Consider the following 19,611-nt stretch of genomic DNA (forward strand, 5'->3'; position numbering starts at 1 on the left):
TGACCAACAAATAATTCTCGTTGGCATAAGAATAAAAGAGTGTTTGATTAATAAAATACTTTTTTTTAGGAAAATAAAACCAATATGAAGTTTATATATATAATACTTGGACTGATAGTTTTTAGAATTTGTTCATAAATACCTGTTTGTTTTTCAATTGATCAAGGAAAACAATAATATCTACTCAGCATAATCAACTCAATGATGTAAAAAATCTCCTTCTTTCGAATACAACCATAATTTAATCATTGCTAGATCAAATTGTAATATGTAAAAACATTTAGAGGTAGTTAGAATATTATATTCCCAGTCAAATTATAGACATACGTTTGAATGTGAACCAAATTTCGACGCAATACTACATGGCTAATGCTGCTTATGACCACTCCCCCCTCCCCCACCCCCCCCAGCAATAGTCTTGGCCCCCAATCTTCTCATTTGAAACAAAATTTTCACACAGACCCCTATTTTCCTTCCCTATTCACACACATGATCTAAAACAATTTCATCCCTTCAAAGATCGATTTTTGTCTACGAAACTTATCTCAAATTTATCCAACCAAGTGAAAAACTAAACCCCTACTTCTAGAAAAATTCACCATCCAATGGAAACTAACCCTTGTTCTCTCGACAATGTTGTTTTTTAGAAAAATAAAACCAATATGAAGTTTATATATATGATACTTGGGACTGAGAGTTTTTAGATTTTGTTCATTAATACCTGTTTGTTTTTCAATCGGTCAAGGAAAACAATAATATCTGCTTTTCATAAGCAATTCAATGATGCAACAAATCTCTTTTCTTTGGAATAACAACCATAAATTTAATCATTATTGGGTCAAATGTTAGTCACATAAAAACATTTACAGGTAGTTAAATTTTATATCTCCTGGCCAAACTATAGATGTACCTTTGAATGTGAACCAAATTCCAACGCAATACTACATGGTTGGGGCTGCTTATGACACCCCCTATAATAATAGTCTTGCCCCCCCTCCCCCCTCCCCATCTTCTCATTTGAAACAAAATCTTTCACGCGGACCCCTATTTTTATTCCATATTCACACAAATAATCTAAAACATTCTCATCCCTTGAAAGATCGATCCTTGTCTTCAAAACTTCTTTCAAATTTATCCAACTAAGTGAAAAACTAAACCCCTACTTTCACTACTACAAACGAGCACTTGGGCCACGGCTAAATTCGTGGCGCAAGTGTTAAATTTCCGTGGCTAAATCATTTGGCCACGGGAATACCTTCCGTGACGCAAGTGGCCGTGGCAAAGACATAGCCACGGGAAAAACAAGAACGTGGCTATTATTAAATTTGTGGCCACGGATTCTCTCGTGGCTAATAACTCCCGTGGCCAAAAAATATCTTGTGGCCAAAAAATAATTCCCGTGGCAAAAAATATATATGAAAATTAATTAAATAAAATGTTCCATAATGTTTTTTTCACGATCGATATTTTATCATATATGGAATCGTGACAATTTCGGTACTGGTTTCGCTAGTTAACTCGATTCATTTGAACGTTCTTTGGTTTCACCGGTCATGCATTCACGCGCATCAAAGAGGCTTCCCAGGAGGTCACCCATCCCAACACTACTCTCACCTGAGCACGCTTAACTGTAGAGTTCTTTTGATGTGCTACCGAAACTGAAAGTTAACTTTGTTGATATAATTAGTACTTTGAATCCTTTTAAGTTTATTTTTTTTCTTTCAAAATTTACCTTTAGTACTATTTATTTACAAAAATGTTATATGATTTACGAATTTTTGCGGGAAAAATATTATTTTGGCCAAAACAATCAAATTTTCGATGTTACCTTCTCGACTAATGATTTTGACGTCATTTTTTTGCCCAAGTTAGCAAAACCATTTTCTCTAAAAAGTAAATTTAATCGTGTTTTCCTAACATTTTTTTATTTCTGTAGTTTATCGACATTCTTATTTTCATTTCGCTTCTACTCATTTTTTTCGTATATTTTTTTACGCAAATGCTATTGTCTGACCGCCGTACCTACGATATGAAAAATTAAGCACTTTTTGGTAAAATAATGACCACTTTTTATAACTAAAGGTCTCCCCCACCCCCCCTCCAAATTGGTCACTATTAACCAAAAAGTAGTCTTTTTTTACTCAAAAACCACAAAAAACACTATCATACAACAGAATCTCTTATTTTTTTAAGCTGATTTCTCTTTGTGATGATTTATCATTTTTATCTCAAATTTTTCACATTATTTGCACATGTGACTTTAAATTATTATAATTTCTATATTTTCCCTGTGATGTACTCATTTTCAAAGAAAAAATTTTCTCCATACTGAATTTTGGGTAAATTGATAAAACTACCAACTTTAGTCATCTTTTTCAGAATCAATAGCAACATAATCAAAATTAGTAATCACTACCAAAATATTAACTTTTTTCTACGATAAGTACTAAGTCGCCTTCTTACTCTAATTTTTTTTTCCTACTTTAAAGGTATTTTCATCTAAGAGAGGGATTTTGGAAGTGGGTGAGTGGAGATTTGTACTTGAATGATGGCTTTTTGGAATTTTTTATGTAGGTTGAGATTAGATTTTCAAGCGACTTAGTACCGATCGTAGAAAAAAGTTAATATTTTATTAGTGATTACTTATTATTGATTATGTTAATACTGATTATGAAAATGGGTCCTTATATTGTTATTGTTTATCAATTAACCCTTGAATTTTTTATATTGATAATTTTCCCGATATGTTTTTTTCTTAATTGGTTTGTGGAAGATCATTTTTTTCTTTTATTTCTCAGCGCACTTATTTTATTTAATCAATTTTGTAATCTAATTGTCGTTTTTTTTTTCACTCCTAGAAAATTTTTATCAAACTTTTTTCTCACCAAGTTAAATTTTATATCAAATTCAAATTTTTCAATTAATATCTTACAAATTAAGTTGTAAATCAAATTTTGAATGAACCAATTGGACAATATGTTAATTTTAGATTTATCAAAGACAGATGATAAATAACTTATTTATTTAATTTTATATGCTATGTCTTTAAATGTGATACGATCATTTAAGATTGTTATTCAAGATTATAATGTTTTAATTAAAAAATTAAAAGAAACTCACGACTCTTTTTTTTTGGGAAAGTGTAAGCTTTTCATTAAGATCAAAAACTCCTTACAACCATACATATTAAAGGTGTGTCACAAAACGACCACCTAATGAACTGCTAATGACTCTTACCCATTCAAGGACCCTATCATTCTTACATTTGATTCTACAACTCAATAAACGAGCACGCACAAAGCATGTATAACTTGTTTAGCTAAAATATCAGGCCTGCATACGAATTGTTTCCGCCAACTCTTGTTTCTAGCCATCCACACGTGATATATTAAAGCGACCAAAATCGGTCCAACTATCTTCTTTTGACATAAACTCCTGCATCTCAACTTTATCGACCAATGCAAACAATTGCAGTGCTGGGAACTGAATAGCACACCAGTCAGAAATTAACTTCCCGCACCTACAATTGTACTCACAGAGAAAGAAGAGGTGGTCATGGTTCTCGGGAACTAAACCACATAGATAAAACAATTGGTTTGACTAATATGCATCATGTTGATCTGTCTTGAGTTAATAGGTGCCCCTGAGCAGCAAGCCAACAAATAAAACCATGCCTAGGCATGATCCAATTGTTCAGAGACCATGGATACCATGTCACAATAGGATTAACAGGTACTAGCCAATCATACCTCATCTTGATAGAGTAGCCAGTGTTCTGGTTCCAAATGCAATCCTTCAAAATATTCTTAGTCTGGCAGATTTTCCTCCGAACCCAACTTGAATTAATGGGTGGAGAATAATCTTTCCAAACATTCCCTTTTATATAAATGGCATGTACCCACTTCACCCATAAATGATCTTCCTTATTTTCAATCCACCAAACATATTTTCCAAGCGCAAAGACACAGTTCAATAATGGAGATTTTTAAGACCTAAACCCCCCTGCTTTTTAGACCTACATACTCTCTCCCAAGCAACCAGAGCTGGGCTACTTCCTGGTTCTCTGCCATGCCATAAAAAGTCCCTACAGACTGCTTCAATCCTCTTGATGACAGTCTTTGGTAGAATAAAGATACGACCCCAATAATTATGTAAAGTGCTCAGAACATCCTTAATTAAAACAACTCTCCGAGCATAAGAGAGATGTCTGGTGCCCATGCCCTTAATTCTATCAATTACATTATCCACCAGGCAAGTACAATCTCCTATAGAAAGTCTCTTGGGTGAAACAGTCACCCCAAGATACTTAAAAGGAACATACCCCCTACACATACCAATAGTAACCTCAACTTCTTTAAGACGACCCTCATCAACTCCATTTGCATAGAAGTTAGACTTTTCCTTATTAAGCTTCAGACCAGAAGCTTTAGAAAAGAAATGAAAGGCATTAATCATCAACTCAATAGAAGCCCTATCTCCCTTACAAAAGAGAATCAAATCATCAGCAAAGCATAGATGTGTTAGCCCAATTCTCTTACATAAAGGATGAAATCTGAAATTCTGCATTTTCTGAGTAGTAATCAGAATTCTACTGAGGTATTCAAGGCACAAGGTGAAAAGGAGAGGGGATAATGGGTCCCCTTGTCGGAGCCCCCTTTGACCTTTAAAGAAACCAAAAACCTCCCCATTTAGAGTTATGGAATATGAAGGGGTGGTGACACATTGCATTAACAAGGACACCATCATCTCAGAGAAATCTAAAGCTCTCAACATCTCTTCCACAAAGGACCACTCTATATAATCATATGCTTTCTGCATATCCAATTTCATCATCATTCTAGGGGAACAAGACTTCCTTTTATACAGCCTTATGAGATCTTGGCAAATCAAAATGTTCCCAACAATATCCCTACCCCTAATGAAAGCACTTTGTGTAGGACTTACTAAATCAGGGAGGATTTTACTCAATCTGTTGCAAATTACCTTGGAAAGGCATTTATAAATGGTATTACAAAGAGGCAATGGGCCGAACGCAATACATTATCGGAATGTCCTTCTTAGGCACCAGGGTAATAAGAGTGTTATACCTTTGCTTGAGGAGCCGACCACTTCTAAAAACAGTTGGATAGCTTTAATCACATCCTTGCCCACAACATTCAGTGTCTTTGAAAAATCGGCTACTAAACCCATCTGGTCCGGGGCCTTAGTACTGGGGATATCAAACATAGCAAGTCCGATTTCCTCCTCGGAGAGACAGGAGCAGGAAGAATATCCTTATGAGCCAAATTAAGACAGTTACCTTGCTGCACAATCTTCACTTTCACAGAAGAGACCTGTTTAGAAGTACCTAAGAGTGAAACTCACGACTCTAATAAACATAATTATATATTAAAATAAATTTCTTAAATTAGAAATGTTTTGAAAAACCTGCAAAACGTAATTGTGATTTCTAAAAGAATAAAAAAATTTAGACGATAAACTTTTCTTTGCTTGCATATAAGTTTATAAAATTTTAAAATCTTATTAAAGTAAATAAAACAATAAAAAATTATTAATTAAATTAATCAAAGTGTTTGCAAAATTTTATATTTAAATGCATTTTCATATTATTTCTATTTGATTAAATTTCTTTTAGATTTTAGGTTTGCCTTAACATGAAAATATCTCAATTTAAGTCGGAAAAGATATTCGCCACGGGAGTTTGTTAGTTCGTGGCTAAAATGTTTTTTGCTACGGAACAATTCGTGGCTAAGTAAAATTTCGTCACAGGTGTGACATAGTTTGTGGCTAAAATGATTATTTGCCACGGGTGTAGCCTATTTCGTGGCGCAAGTGACTTTTTGCCACGGGAAAAGTCATCCCGTGGTATAAAATTTTTTCCAAAATAATGAATACATTTTTCCCGTGGCTAAGCAGATTTTAGCCACGAATTATAAATTCCCGTGGCATAATTCGTGGCGCAAGTGACAATTTTTTGTAGTGTTTTAGGAAAATCCACAATCCAATGTAAACTAACCTTTGCTCTCGACAATGTTGTTAGAATTAAGTTTTTACTTTAATTTGGATTGATGGGGTCAGGATTAAGTTTATCAGTATGATGTTTTGAGGTTTCTTGTTATTATTCATGTTACCTATGTGTTTTAATGTAAGCAATATTTTACTGATAAAATAACTTTATTTATTATCAGTACTATCCTCGTTAAACTCATCACCCTCCACAGAGGGACCCTCCCTCCACCCCACTAATTTACCCGCAAAATAAAACATCAGCCATTGTGATTAGTTCTTACTACTTGAAACAACCTCCAATCCACTATCACTTCACTATCATTCTGCCACGTTTTACATCTAAGAAGTCATAAATCACATTCACCTCCATGAAACACCAATATTTACTCGAGATGATATGGATCCTCGTCTCCCTTATCGAAGACAATTTATTTCTCCTTCAACAAAGAAAAGTTTAAGAAGCAATCTCCTCTCTTATCTCTCTCCTTTCTCTTCCTAGTCTTTTTCTCGTCCCCTTCCCTACCTCCATTCCAGAAACTCAAACAAAGTGTTTGAGTACTATGTTTGTAAACTGAATAAGTTTGAAAATTATATATATACACGAACTTTGCTATTTATTTCGTTTTGCATAAATAAATCTTATTACCTCCATCTCATTTTTATTGTCCTTTTTTCTTCAAATTTTATTATCTCATAATTATTATCCCTTTCTAGATCTAGTAAGGAAAAACTTTAGTCAACCAACTCATCGCAATCAACCTCATTCCCACTCAAAACAACCTTTAGCCCACTACTTAATCTCTTCGGTTCACACATAAAACGATCTAAAATGCAAAGCTTTTATCTCTCTCTTGAAAAGTCCATCTAACTAACAGAAAACTAACCGCTACTTTCTGAACTTCATCATTTTTACATCCCGTAAAGATTAAGTTGAACATGACAAAAAAAATGCAGAAACTTTGGTTTTGTTTGATAACGACAAATTAAGCATTTTATTTAGCATTTTATTTAGCATTTTAAGAGTTTTTACACTATTTAAATAACAAATGTGCTATTTTGAGTGTTGATCATCGACATATTGAAATAGTAGATTGTGGTATAATTTCATATTTTACATCATGACCTTTAATTAGTATATTGTAAGAAAATAAAAAATTGAGTTTTTTTAATCTCCGAGGAAATTAAAGATCAAACTTTATCTTTATCATATTTATAATTAATACTCTTCACTTAAAATATACTCATTTAAGCAAGTTCAAATAAATTAGCTAGAAGTTATAAATCACAAAGTGTACAAAGCAGTATAATCCTTTTTTTATTAATATGAAATAAATGTCATAAACTTCATGAGAATATTAATGCGGTAGAGAACTATAGAAGAGTTGGCAAGTACGTGATCCCCTTTTAGGTTTAAATTTATTCATTTATTTTTAATTTATATTTTTGCCTAAAGGTGGTTAAAGCACCGTATTATGCATGACGAATATGTCTCACCCTTCCCCAATTCGTATCTCTCCCTAAATTATAGTGATGATGTGCTCAATTTACACAAAAGAAAATATATAGTATCAACAATAATTAGTTATTTAATTGTATAATTAAATATGACATTAGGAGTAACAAAAGATGTAGGGGCTTATTTCAGAGTTCAATTTACTCTTTACATGAGTAAATTCCATGTAGTACGTATTATGCATGCACATTTGTCACAACCCAGTTCGGCCTAGGGCCTTTTAGCCTCACAATACCTCATTTTTTTAATCGGAAGTTGTTATAAAATTGGATATTATAAATATATCAAAGAGTTTTTTTTTCCTTCTAATTTAACAAAAAGTGAACAAATACTAATAAATAATTTTTTAATATTAATAAATTGTAGATAATTAATTTATTTCCTGTTTCTAATAATAAAATTGTAAAATAATTAATTAATTCTCATTTCTAAAAGGAAAATCATATTCCTAATTATAATAGAAAAAATTTAAATAATTATTATCTCCTAATTCTAATAGTATAATTAGGAAAAAAAATCCTTAATGAATTTTTAATTTATTTCCTATTTATAATCGAAAAATTGTAGAATAATTAATTAATTCTCATTCCTAATAGGAAAATAATATTCCTAATTATAATAGAAAAAATGTAAATAATTAATTATCTTCTAATTCTAATGCTAATAGTATAATTAGAAAAAAAAAAGCCTTATTTAGTTATATATATTAATTGTTCGTTTGGTGATAGTAGAGAGGGATGAATAATTAGGGGTTAAATAAGGAATTGTAGGCCAAAACATTAAGGAAAGTAATAAAATATGAGTAAAAGATTTGGGTGGGTTTTGGTGATAGGAGAGAAGAATGAATAAAATAAGAGTAATAGTTTCCAAAATAAGAAAGAGGAAGAGAACATGAAATCCTGAAATAATCCGTTTAAGGAAATAATAGTGAATAGGAGGGAGTATTTCTTTTTCATAAATTTTCTACACCTTACTTTTTTAAACAAATTCTTTGTTATCCTCTCCCTCCGAAAAATAAAACAAATCATCTGTTGTGAAGTAAAGAGAAGGAAAGAGAGACAAAACTGTAATCTTATTCCATTATGAAGAGTATATATATACAATACAATGGGATGGAGTTTCTATTCTAGAGTTATTCTAAGATATGGACATCCATATAATAATATTTCATAACACTCTCCCTTAGATGTGCATGACTGAAAAAGATGTCTCGTTAAAAACCTTCCTACAAAACCCTGTGGGAAAAACGCTAGTGAAGGAAAAGAGTAAACTAATCTTCAAACACGCATAATAATAGTTGCCTCGTTAAAACCTTTCCATGGAAAACCCAGTGGGACAAAACCATGGATAAGGAAAAAGAGTACAGCGTGTGTCTACTCCCTCTGATGACTAAATAACTTGATTTGTCTTGAATGCTTTGACATTGTTTCTTGATGATCATTAAAGTAGTACCTATTGTGGTTGATAAACTTGAATCTTCACTCAATAGTAACTCTTGACAACTTCTGAGCTGACAAACTGGATTTGATCATTTCATAATAGCTTTTGGATTTTCATTTCAAATAATACCTACATAATTATGATAGAATTTCTCCTCAATATATGACATAATATTATATGTTGAAAATAATTGTCATCTTAACAGTAATGACATCATGACTATAGCGTAATAATGCGCTTATAATGCTACCTCGTATTGTTGGTTTTTATATTGGTTTTTTTATTATTTTAATGTTGTGGGTGTTATACTATATTTTAGATTTAGTATTTTGGTTTTTATTTCGGTGTTTTGGTTTTTATTATTTTTTTTGCTAGGTTATACTATATTTTAGATTTGGTATTTAAAATCTCGCCTTATTATTATATTGTCTCGTTTTATATTTTACAAATCTCGCCTTGTTAATATCCTCTAAAATTACAATTTTTTCTATTAAAATTACACTTTTTTCTGTTAAAATTACACTTTTTCTATTAAAATTAAACTTTTTTCTGTTAAAATTACACTTTATTCGTATTAAAATTACACTTTTTTCTGTTAAAATTACACTTTTTTTTTGTTAAAATTACACTTTTTTCCTATTAAAATTACACTTTTTTTGTTAAAATTACACTTTTTTCTGTTAAAATTACAATGTTTACTGTTAAAATTACACTTTTTTCTGTTAAAGTTACATTTATCTCTATTAAGATTACCCTCTCAATGACTAAAGTTACACACTTGGGCGGACTAAAGTTAGACTAATTTGGACTATTTGGACTAACTAATTTGGACTAACTAATGGAGTTATTAGTAATTTAGACAATTTGGACTAAAAACTAAAGTTACATAAATTTGGACTAAAGTTATACAATTTGGACTAAAATTATACAATTTGGACTAAATTTGGACTATTTACGACTAAATTTGGACTAAAAATACACTATTTACGATTAAATTTGGACTAAATTTACACAATATTGGACTGAAAATACAAAATTTGGACTAAAAATACACTATTTGGACTAAAAATACACTATTTACGACTAAATTTGAACTAAAAATACAATTTTGGACTGAAAATACACTATTTACGACTAAATTTGAAATAAAAATACCCTATTTACGACTAAATTTAGAGTAAAAATACACAATTTGGAATAAAGTTACATAATTCATTTATTTTGAGTCATTGAGATTGTGCAATTTCAATCATTGTCCACTAAAGTGTAACTTTAGTAGATAGTGTGTATCTTTTATCATTTTATGAGTGTAATTTTAGTCTACAAAAGTGTAATTTTAGTCCACTAATGTGTAACTTTAGTCCACAAATGTGTAACTTTAGTACATTGATAGTGTGCATCTTTTATCATTTTATGAGTGTAATTTTAGTTCATAAAAGTATAATTTTAGTCCACAAATGTGTAACTGCAGTGTAAGTTACGGGGACAGACACTTTTTTGACAAACCCTGAAACAGGCAAATGAGCAATCTTCAGGGAATGTAATAAACTTGGGGATTTTTGTAAAAATATTAAATGGACTTGAAAAATTATGAAACTTGGTGACAATTTAGTAAAATGGTAAACTAAAGCTGTGCCAAATCTCGGAATTTTATATGCAATCTAAGTATTTTTAATAATTAGAAAACCACACTGAAATAGGTGAATTCTCAGACAGCTTCCCAGGAAGACTCTTGTGACTGTTTTTGTGATATTTTCTGAAAATAAGAGGATATAATTATCAAATTTACTCTCAAGCAAGCACAGAGACTAAACTTAATAATTTAGGGAAGCCTGAAATGAATCTACTCAAGCAAGCACAGAGTAAACTCAAACAGACAAACAATGCACCTAAAACAACTCAAGCAAGCACATACCTGTTTTAAGTAACACCACAGATCCTTAATCACCTTCTAAGCAAGCACAAGAAGATATTAAGTCTGACTTACAACTAAGACTCAGCAAAGTTAATAAGATTTGCAATTTTTGAGAGAAATCTCGAGGTTTTTCATTAATCAAAGTCTGAGTAAAACAGACTGAGGAATGGTCCTTATATAAGCCTTCCTGTGAAGTTTTTAGTACATGATAAACCCTAGATAACTCCATCTAAGGGCCAAGATTAAACTTAGGAAGCAAATAAGAGTAGTGGACTTATTTTACAACGGATACAAAAGAAATTAAGGCAAACTAAACAAGAACAAAAGAGTTGCAGGTTGATAGTGACATGTTGTCCTTGGCTGCCAGAATCTTTGGCTGGTTGTTGAAGGTCAAATGGCCTTGGAGCAGGCATCTTCTGTGGCTCAAGGCTCTATATAATGAATGCTGAACAGGCCAAGATCTTCTTTGTTGAGAGCTTTTCCCTTGTTTGGCCAAAAATGGCAACTTTACTTTATCTAATTTACCCTCCTACAACTAGCTTTTCAGTCTGAATTTTTGTGCAATGCTTTAGGAATTTGACCTGGCTCCTTAAGATTAATTTGTGATTAGTTGAACAAGGATTCAGCTGGCCAATGTGGCTGCTTGTGGCTAGCATGGCTGCTGTCCTTGTGGCCTGATGAAGCTGGATAGGCAGTTGAGGTTACCTGATTGTTGTTACTGGTTTGAATTGTGCCTGGCAGCTCTGGTGGAACATGAGGGTGATTTGCTTGTGCCTGATCAGTCACAAAAAAATTGTTAGCCTGGTTAACAGCTCCTGCTGCAGTAACTTTAGTACATTGATAGTGTGCATCTTTTATCATTTTATGAATGTAATTTTAGTTCACAAAAGTGTAATTTTAGTCCACAAAAGAGTAATTTCAGTCCATAAAAGTGTAATTTTAGTCCATAAATGTGTTATTTTAGTCCATAAAAGTGTAATTTTAGTCCACGGAAGTGTAATTTTAGTCCATAAAAGTGTAATTTTAGATTTTTTTAGTCCACAAATGTGTAACTTTAATCCTCAAATGTGTAACTTTAGTCTACAAAAGTGTAATTTTAGTCCACAAAAGTGTAATTTTAGTCCATAAAAGTGTAACTTTAGTTTATTGAGGTTGTAATTTTAGTCCATGACAATGTAACTATAATCATTTTAAGCTTTAGTCTACAAAAGTATAATTTTAGTCCACAAAAGTGTAATTTTAGTTCATAAAAGTATAACTTTAGTTTATTGAGGTTGTAATTTTAGTCCATGACAACGTAACTATAATCATTTTAAGCTTTAGTCTACAAAAGTGTAATATATTACAATTTTCATTTTTATATGAAAATTTGAAAAATAACAAATATAAAAAACAGACCAAAACATAAAAAAAAAAAAAAAAAAATTGGTCAATGAAAATAATATTTGATCTATTTTAGTAGATCTAAGATCAAAATAAAAAAAACTCACAAATTTGAAACAAAATTGTATAGCAAGACGATATTTGAGAAAAAAAAAACAACAACAAAATAAAAACAACACCCAAACATCATTTAAAAAAAAAGAGACGTCGTGGTGGCGGCGGTGGTGGTGGTGGGTTTGGCGACGGTGGTGGTGTCGAGTCGGTGGTAAATGAGAAATAGATGAGTAAATGATTTATTTGGATTTTTAAGGTTTTTTGGGGATTTTTTTCTTGGTTTTTTTTTTTTGGTAAAACGAAGTGGATTAACCCCAAAAACAAAGGTTCACAAGTAAAGTAAAATTAAAAAGCATAAAAAGGAACATAACGAGGTCTAGCTACGCCCCCCATATCTTCTTGAACCAACTGGAATAGCTGCGCCGACATGTTCGAAACCTCCCAAACAAGCGACTGTTGACTCTGTCCCACCCCATGGTTTGCCATCGCATCCGCACACGAGTTAGCTTCTCGGTAAATGTGTTGAACCTACACTTGTAAACCCGAATCCCGTATGAAAGATTTGCAAATTTGTATCAAGTGCGAGTGCGCTGAAGCAAAGTCATGTTCATTCTTCATAAATTATTCAACAATCTGCGAATTTGTTTGAATGACAAGTCGATGAAAGTTCCGCTCCATAGCAATCACCAACCGGCGTTTAAGAGCCATCAGCTCTGCCCTCGTGACAATGGCAATACCAAGCCTCTCCGAGAAAGCTACCATCATCTGTCCTGACGAGTCCCGGAATATGCCACCCGCTCCAACCAAACCCGGGTTACCTTTCGAAGCGCCATCCACATTTAAAGCAATCCACTCATTTGGAGGTGCCACCCATCTAACGAATATCTCTTTATATCTCTGTTCTTTAGACCGAATACAAATATCCGTCGAATTCCTAGCCACCATGATCTCCCAAAACTGCTCCATCAAGAAAGAATACAGATTAATCGGTATAGCTTCACTCCTACCAAACACCCTACAATTCCTCCATCACCAAATCCACCAAACAATGATGGTAAACATAGTAGGCCAAGAATCAATGTCAGTGCAATGTCGTGTGGTTAAATTCAGTAAAACCCATTCTTTAGCATTGTCAATGTCAGTGAAGTGGCTAATATTAGAGACTGGAAAAATATTCCATACCTTCCTGGCAGCGCGACAGTCTCGTAACAAGTGTAGTGTCGATTCCTCCATACTTGCACATTCACCACACAAGTTATCCACTGTGAAACCTCTTCTAACTCGGTTCATATTGGTCATAATCCGGTTTTGCATTACCAGCCATAAGAACAATCGCATCTTCTGAGGAGCCCACGTCTTCCAGGGGAGTTTCCAAAACGGCTCATTTTCATTCAGCGGAGTATCCCGAATAACATGAATAGCAGACTTGATTGAGAAAAACCCAGATGAAGTTTCTGCCCAGAAAATATTATCGACATTGTCTTCCCCCGGAGTAACCTCATAGGACGATACGATTTGAAGTATCTCATTAGGGAAAAATTCTGCAAATAGCTCCAATTTCCAGCCCACTCCCTCTTCCCACATGTCTGCAACTTTATAATCAAGTAGGTGAGTTGGAATTGGCGCCAGCGTGAGCTTCTCGAGGGGAACATCAGTTGCCCATCTGTGTTTTCAAAACGTTGTGCTTAGCCCATTGCCAATATCTGAACCGAGACCTTTTTTAAGTACCTTGACCGCTTCAACAATACCTTTCCAAGTATTCGAACTTGCTTGTTTCGCCTTAAACATTTCAAAATCGTTTCTGCCTTTGCAATATTTATGCCTCAGCACTCTTGCCCATAAAGCATTCGGTTCTTGTAACATGCGCCAACCGAGTTTAGCCATGAAACCCATATTAACTTGTCTCATTGATCGAAGGCCTAACCCTCCATTCACCTTCTTGTTAGTGACCATGTCCCAAGAAACAAGACTCAATCCTCGTTTTTCTTGGTCACCACCCCATACAAACCGTCTTGTTTTCTTATCTAAATCATCACAAATGGTACAGGGTAGCTTGGCGGTTTGCATAGCATAAGCAGGAATGGTCGATAACGTTGATTGAATTAGCGTAGTCCTACCTGCAAGAGAAAGGGTTTTAGCTTTCCAACCCGATAACCGTTTATCAACCCTTTGAACCACATAATCGAATGTGTCTCTAGTTACGCGACCATTGATTGTCGGTGATAAGTGCATTTTATATACATTTTAACCCCTTGTATTAGCTTTATTTCACATGTCATTTAGCACTTATCTTAGTGTTTTATGAGCTAATATGTGTATTATAGTATCTTTGCTTGTCTTGTCACATTTTGTAGGTATTTAATCTTTTTGGAGTTAAAATATTACAAATAAGCTAATAGAAGAAATAAGCTAAGTAAGAGCACAAGTTTGGACTAAGTGTTGGAAGTGCATGGATTTTGCATGAAGAAAGTGTTGGAACAAAATGAAAATACAAGCAAAGTCAATGTGCAAAGTCAAGCCCAAATTCAAAGTCCAAATTATGGTGGAAAATATTGGATGCTAAGAAGAGATTAGGATGCTTGGAAATTATTAAGATGCTCTTAATCGCACCATTAAACAAGGCATTAATCGTCAACATAGGATACCAATTGCAATTAAGGACGGAATTAAGAGAAAAATGATGGACACTACGACCCGATCGGGTTTGCCAAATCCGATCGGGGTTGGCTCCTCCTTGGTGCATGCGTTACTCCTAATTTTTTCCTATAAATAGGATCCTATGCTCAACCATTGGGATATCTCTTACACACTCTTACATATATTTTTCTTCCTAAATTCTCTCTAAATATTAGTAGGTAGTTTAGTTTAGTTTAGTTTAGTTTTAGTTTATATTAGTTTGTTACAACATTTCTATTATCAAGTTCAAGTTATATTCAAGCTTCATTTCAAGTTATTTCCATTTGCATTTGTTCTTCATTTACATTTCCTACTTCAAGGTAATTCTATTTCATATTTTCATTATGTTTATCATTTCAATTGTCATTAGTTTAGTTTACATTTACATTATGTTAGAGTAATTTCTTTTGTCTAGGGAATGAAGGAGCCATGCATAAAAAGTATTTGTAAAATGTTAACTTAGGTTGATATAATATTGTTCCTATCACATGCTTGCACCTTAAAGTTTAATCTTTATTTAAAGGCCTTATTCATCGATTAAGTTTGTTCATTCGTTCAAAAGTCGAGGGGCACGGAATTGAATTAGATTAAGCATGTGTAGTAGGACGACCTAGTCATGGACGAGAGTTTCTCTAGGACCCGGTCTATGGTTGACACTAATGCCGTAAGGTGGGTGTCTCTAAGCCTAAACAATTAACGTTTCATCAACACCTATGTTTAATTTAAGCATTTACATAATTTGCATGTGTGACCTGACTTCCCTAGACTCCTTTTATCATGTATATTATTTTATAATCCACAAACCAATCAATCAAACGTAGCCGATTTCGATAGAATTCAACCCATAAAAACTAATTAACAACTCCCGTCTTTCTGTGATTTGACCCCTACGTACTACATTCATTTGTTTTGCAAGGGTATAAATATTATTTTTGCATAGGTGTCCGATAGCCTATCAGTCGGCATCCCCAAATACATTCCTAAGTCTTCGGTTTTCTCAATATCGAGTTCCGTGATGATGGGTAAAATTTCAGCCTCGTCAACATTGGAAGAGAAAAAGACTTTTGATTTCACACGACTCACCCTCTACCCCGACGCCTGATAAAAAGCGTTCAAGCAATGATTGATAGACCGTGCTTGCTGAACTGTTGCTTCTCCAAAAAGAATAATATGATCAGCAAAGAAGTTATGTGTCAAGATAGGTCCTCCCTTGCTAGTCGGAAAGCCTTTCAATTTATTGGCTTGTCTGTCTTGTTCAATTAGTTTGCTCAGTTTCTCCATGCAAATAGTGAAGAGATATGGCGATAAAGGATCACCCTGCCGAATACCTCGTGTTGGAACAAATGGGTCTGTGCGTTCACCATTCCACAGCGCACTTAACGAGGATGCCTTTATGCATCTCATTATTGTGTTAATCATCCTCGAGGGCAGACCAATGTCCAACAGAGTAAGATGAATAAATTTCCATTCAAGTTTATTATATGCTTTTTCAAGGTCCAATTTCAAAGCCATATATCTTTTCTTACCCTTCTTAGCTCTCATTGAGTGTAAAACTTCTTGTACCAAAATAACATTGTCAGCAATTTGTCGTTTGGGAACAAAGCTTGTTTGTACGGGATTGATGATAATAGGTAAAATTGGTTTGAGTCGATTGATAATAATCTTCATTATGATTTTATACGACACATTGCATAAACCGATAGGACGAAATTGAGATACCTTACTCGGATGATCTGTTTTCGATAACATAGCAAGAAAAGTGTCTCCTAGGCCCTTAGGAAAGTTATCCTCATGCAAGACACCTAGAATAAGTCGACATAAGCTCGATGAGACCGTTTTCCTCTGTGATTGATAGAATATCGCTTGAAAACCGTCCGGACCAGGAGCTTTATACGGGGACTTTTGATTAAGTGAACCTTGTATCTCGGCACTAGTGTATGTTCGGTCCAGTTTTTCTTTCTCTTCTCAAGTAAGTTGGGGAAACAGGCCAATCGTTAATCCTGATAAATCGCACACAGATACCAGCCCTGCGAAAACACTCTTAAAATAATTAATGACCATTTGTTTGACAGTGAACTAGTCCCATATCCAATTGTCCTGATCATCTTGTAGGCACTCAATTCGATTTTGCTTGCGTCGTATAATGGTGCTCAAATGAAAGAATCGAGTGTTTCGATCACCATCACAAATAGCTTCCATTCTCGACTTTTGGAACCACGACAATTCATCTTCACGTAAAACTTCATCCAGTTGTTTTTTTAATTTTAACTCAAATTTAAACAGGTAGTTAGGACCACTTCTCGACAATCTGGTTTGGAGCCCTAGAAACCTTCTTTCAAGACTTCTCTTCTTCTCAAAAATATTCCTGAAAACTTCCTTATTCCATTTTCTTGGTTTTTTTGGAGAGAATATGGAGAAGTGAGATATAGAGAGAGAATGAGGAGATGTGATAATGAAATGATGAATGATTATTGATGAGGATTAATGTAGTTAATGAGAAAATTAGAGGGAGACAACAAAATTAGAGCATTAACCTTATTTTTTTGTTCTCATCTTAGCCATCCATTTCCAAGATCCAAAGGCCCATAATGAGACTTATGGACTCAAGCTTTGAGGGTGGACTTAGATGATCCTCTCTCTCTCTCTCTCTCTCTCTCTCTCTCTCTCTATATATATATATATATATATATATATATATATATATATATATATATATATATATATATATATATATATATGTGTGTGTGTGTGTGTGTGTGTGTGTGTGTGTGTTGGGTTCCTTATGGTTGATGATGGCATGCCTATTTGATTTGTGCTATCTTAGTTTACCTTTTCAGGATTAATGATTAAATCAAGCATGGATTAAGAAGTGTTGAAGTTGTTAATCATCCCATTGTATTGAGTCTTAGTGTCATCTAATGTACAAGCAAGAAAGTAGAGTATCATAGAGTAATAGAAGAAATCAAGTCATTTGTTGCTTTCATTAGTAAACAAATTTGCTTGGATTGTTGCCACAATTCGTAAAACTTGAAGTCCTTTTTATCTTTCAAAAACCTTTCACGTGACTCTTATTTTTCAAAGATAAACTTCAGATTTTTATTAGGAGATGACCTTCAATAAAGAATGGTTTGAATTATTATTATTTTCAAAATGTTTCCTCTTTATGCAAATTCAACCCTTTGGTTCTTTAAGAAAACAAAAAATGCTTTTTGCCATTTTAGTGTTAACTTGTCATCATGTGACTTGTCTTTTCTCTCTTTGTTTTCTGAATTTGCATGAGCTTTTAAGGATATCTTTCAAACACTCTTTCTCTATTCTTGCCTTTGCAAAAGAGCCCTCTTTGGTGCAAGTTTTGGGTGGTTACAAATACCCTTCACATGTGTGGTCTTTGACCCTTCAAAACCCTAGCAACCCCTTCACTCACCTTCTCTATATAAGACGTGCCTCTCCTTCATAAAATCTCAAGACTTTTCTGAAATAATTTTTCCAACTTTGCAAATTGTTTTTTAAAGCTTAAAAACGTGTCTTTGCAAAAGCCTTTAAAAGTCTTCAAGTTGTTACAGTCGTGGCTACTGTTACTTTATAATACTAAACTCTCTTGCTTAAGAATTGTTGATCTTGTAAAAGTTGTCCATCTCTATTCTTTGCTAAGAATATGTTAGTGGAAACTTGATCCTATAACATTCTAAGTGTGTTAATAGAGTTTAGGACGAAGTAGTCTTTAACTCTTGGCAACCGGAGTAGGTTGCGAGTTAGCGTGTCATAAGAACGGAGTAGTTCTTGTACTTGCTTTACAACCGGAGTAGGTTGGTGTCTTTTATTGTACGGGTCTTTTAGTTGTCGGAGTAGATCACTAAAAGAAAGCAATAAAAAGGTAGATTGGACGTAGGCACTTGAGTTTCTTGCCGAACCAATTCAAAAATCTCGTGTTCCATCGTCTTACTTTATTTCCGCTGCAATTTATTTTGTTTGCTTGTTTTGCTTTGCTTAACCTTAGAAGTAACAGTTCATCATACTGTCACATTTGGTCTGCAGTACGTATTCCATAAACTGAGACAAATAGCTACAGTCAGAACAGTTGTTACTTTCATACTTCAGCAAACATTCATCTTGATACTCGTTTAATCTTTCAATATTATTCGAAGTATCGTCTCATCTCTCTTGTTCTCTTAACTCACTTTAATTCAATAAAGTTGAAGTTAAATTTTTAAATAGTACCTAATTCACCCCTCCCCCTCTTAGGTACTTGAATCCCTAAACTCAACAATTTGTATCAGAGCCTCGTGCTCTTGATCGAGGCTAATCGCCTTAGAGTTTGGTTCGTGGGTAATGGATTCCGAGAAACACTCCAAGATCCCGGTCTTTACCGGTTCGAATTTTGGATGGTGGAAACTCAAAATGGAACATTACATCAAAAGTATTGATTATCAATGTTGGAACATCATCCAAAATGGGCCTCTTGCCATTGAGGAAACCGATATCTTAAACGGTTTCACCAAGACAAAAGAGGAAAGAAATTACAATGAGAACGACTTCAAACTTGCCGAAAAGAATTCCAAAGCAATGTCGATTCTTCAACGTTATGTTGGTGAGGGGGAAGTTAGTCGTATTTCCGGATGTC

Source organism: Silene latifolia, chromosome 3 (assembly GCF_048544455.1).
Source record: "Silene latifolia isolate original U9 population chromosome 3, ASM4854445v1, whole genome shotgun sequence".
NCBI classification, from domain to species: domain Eukaryota; kingdom Viridiplantae; phylum Streptophyta; class Magnoliopsida; order Caryophyllales; family Caryophyllaceae; genus Silene; species Silene latifolia.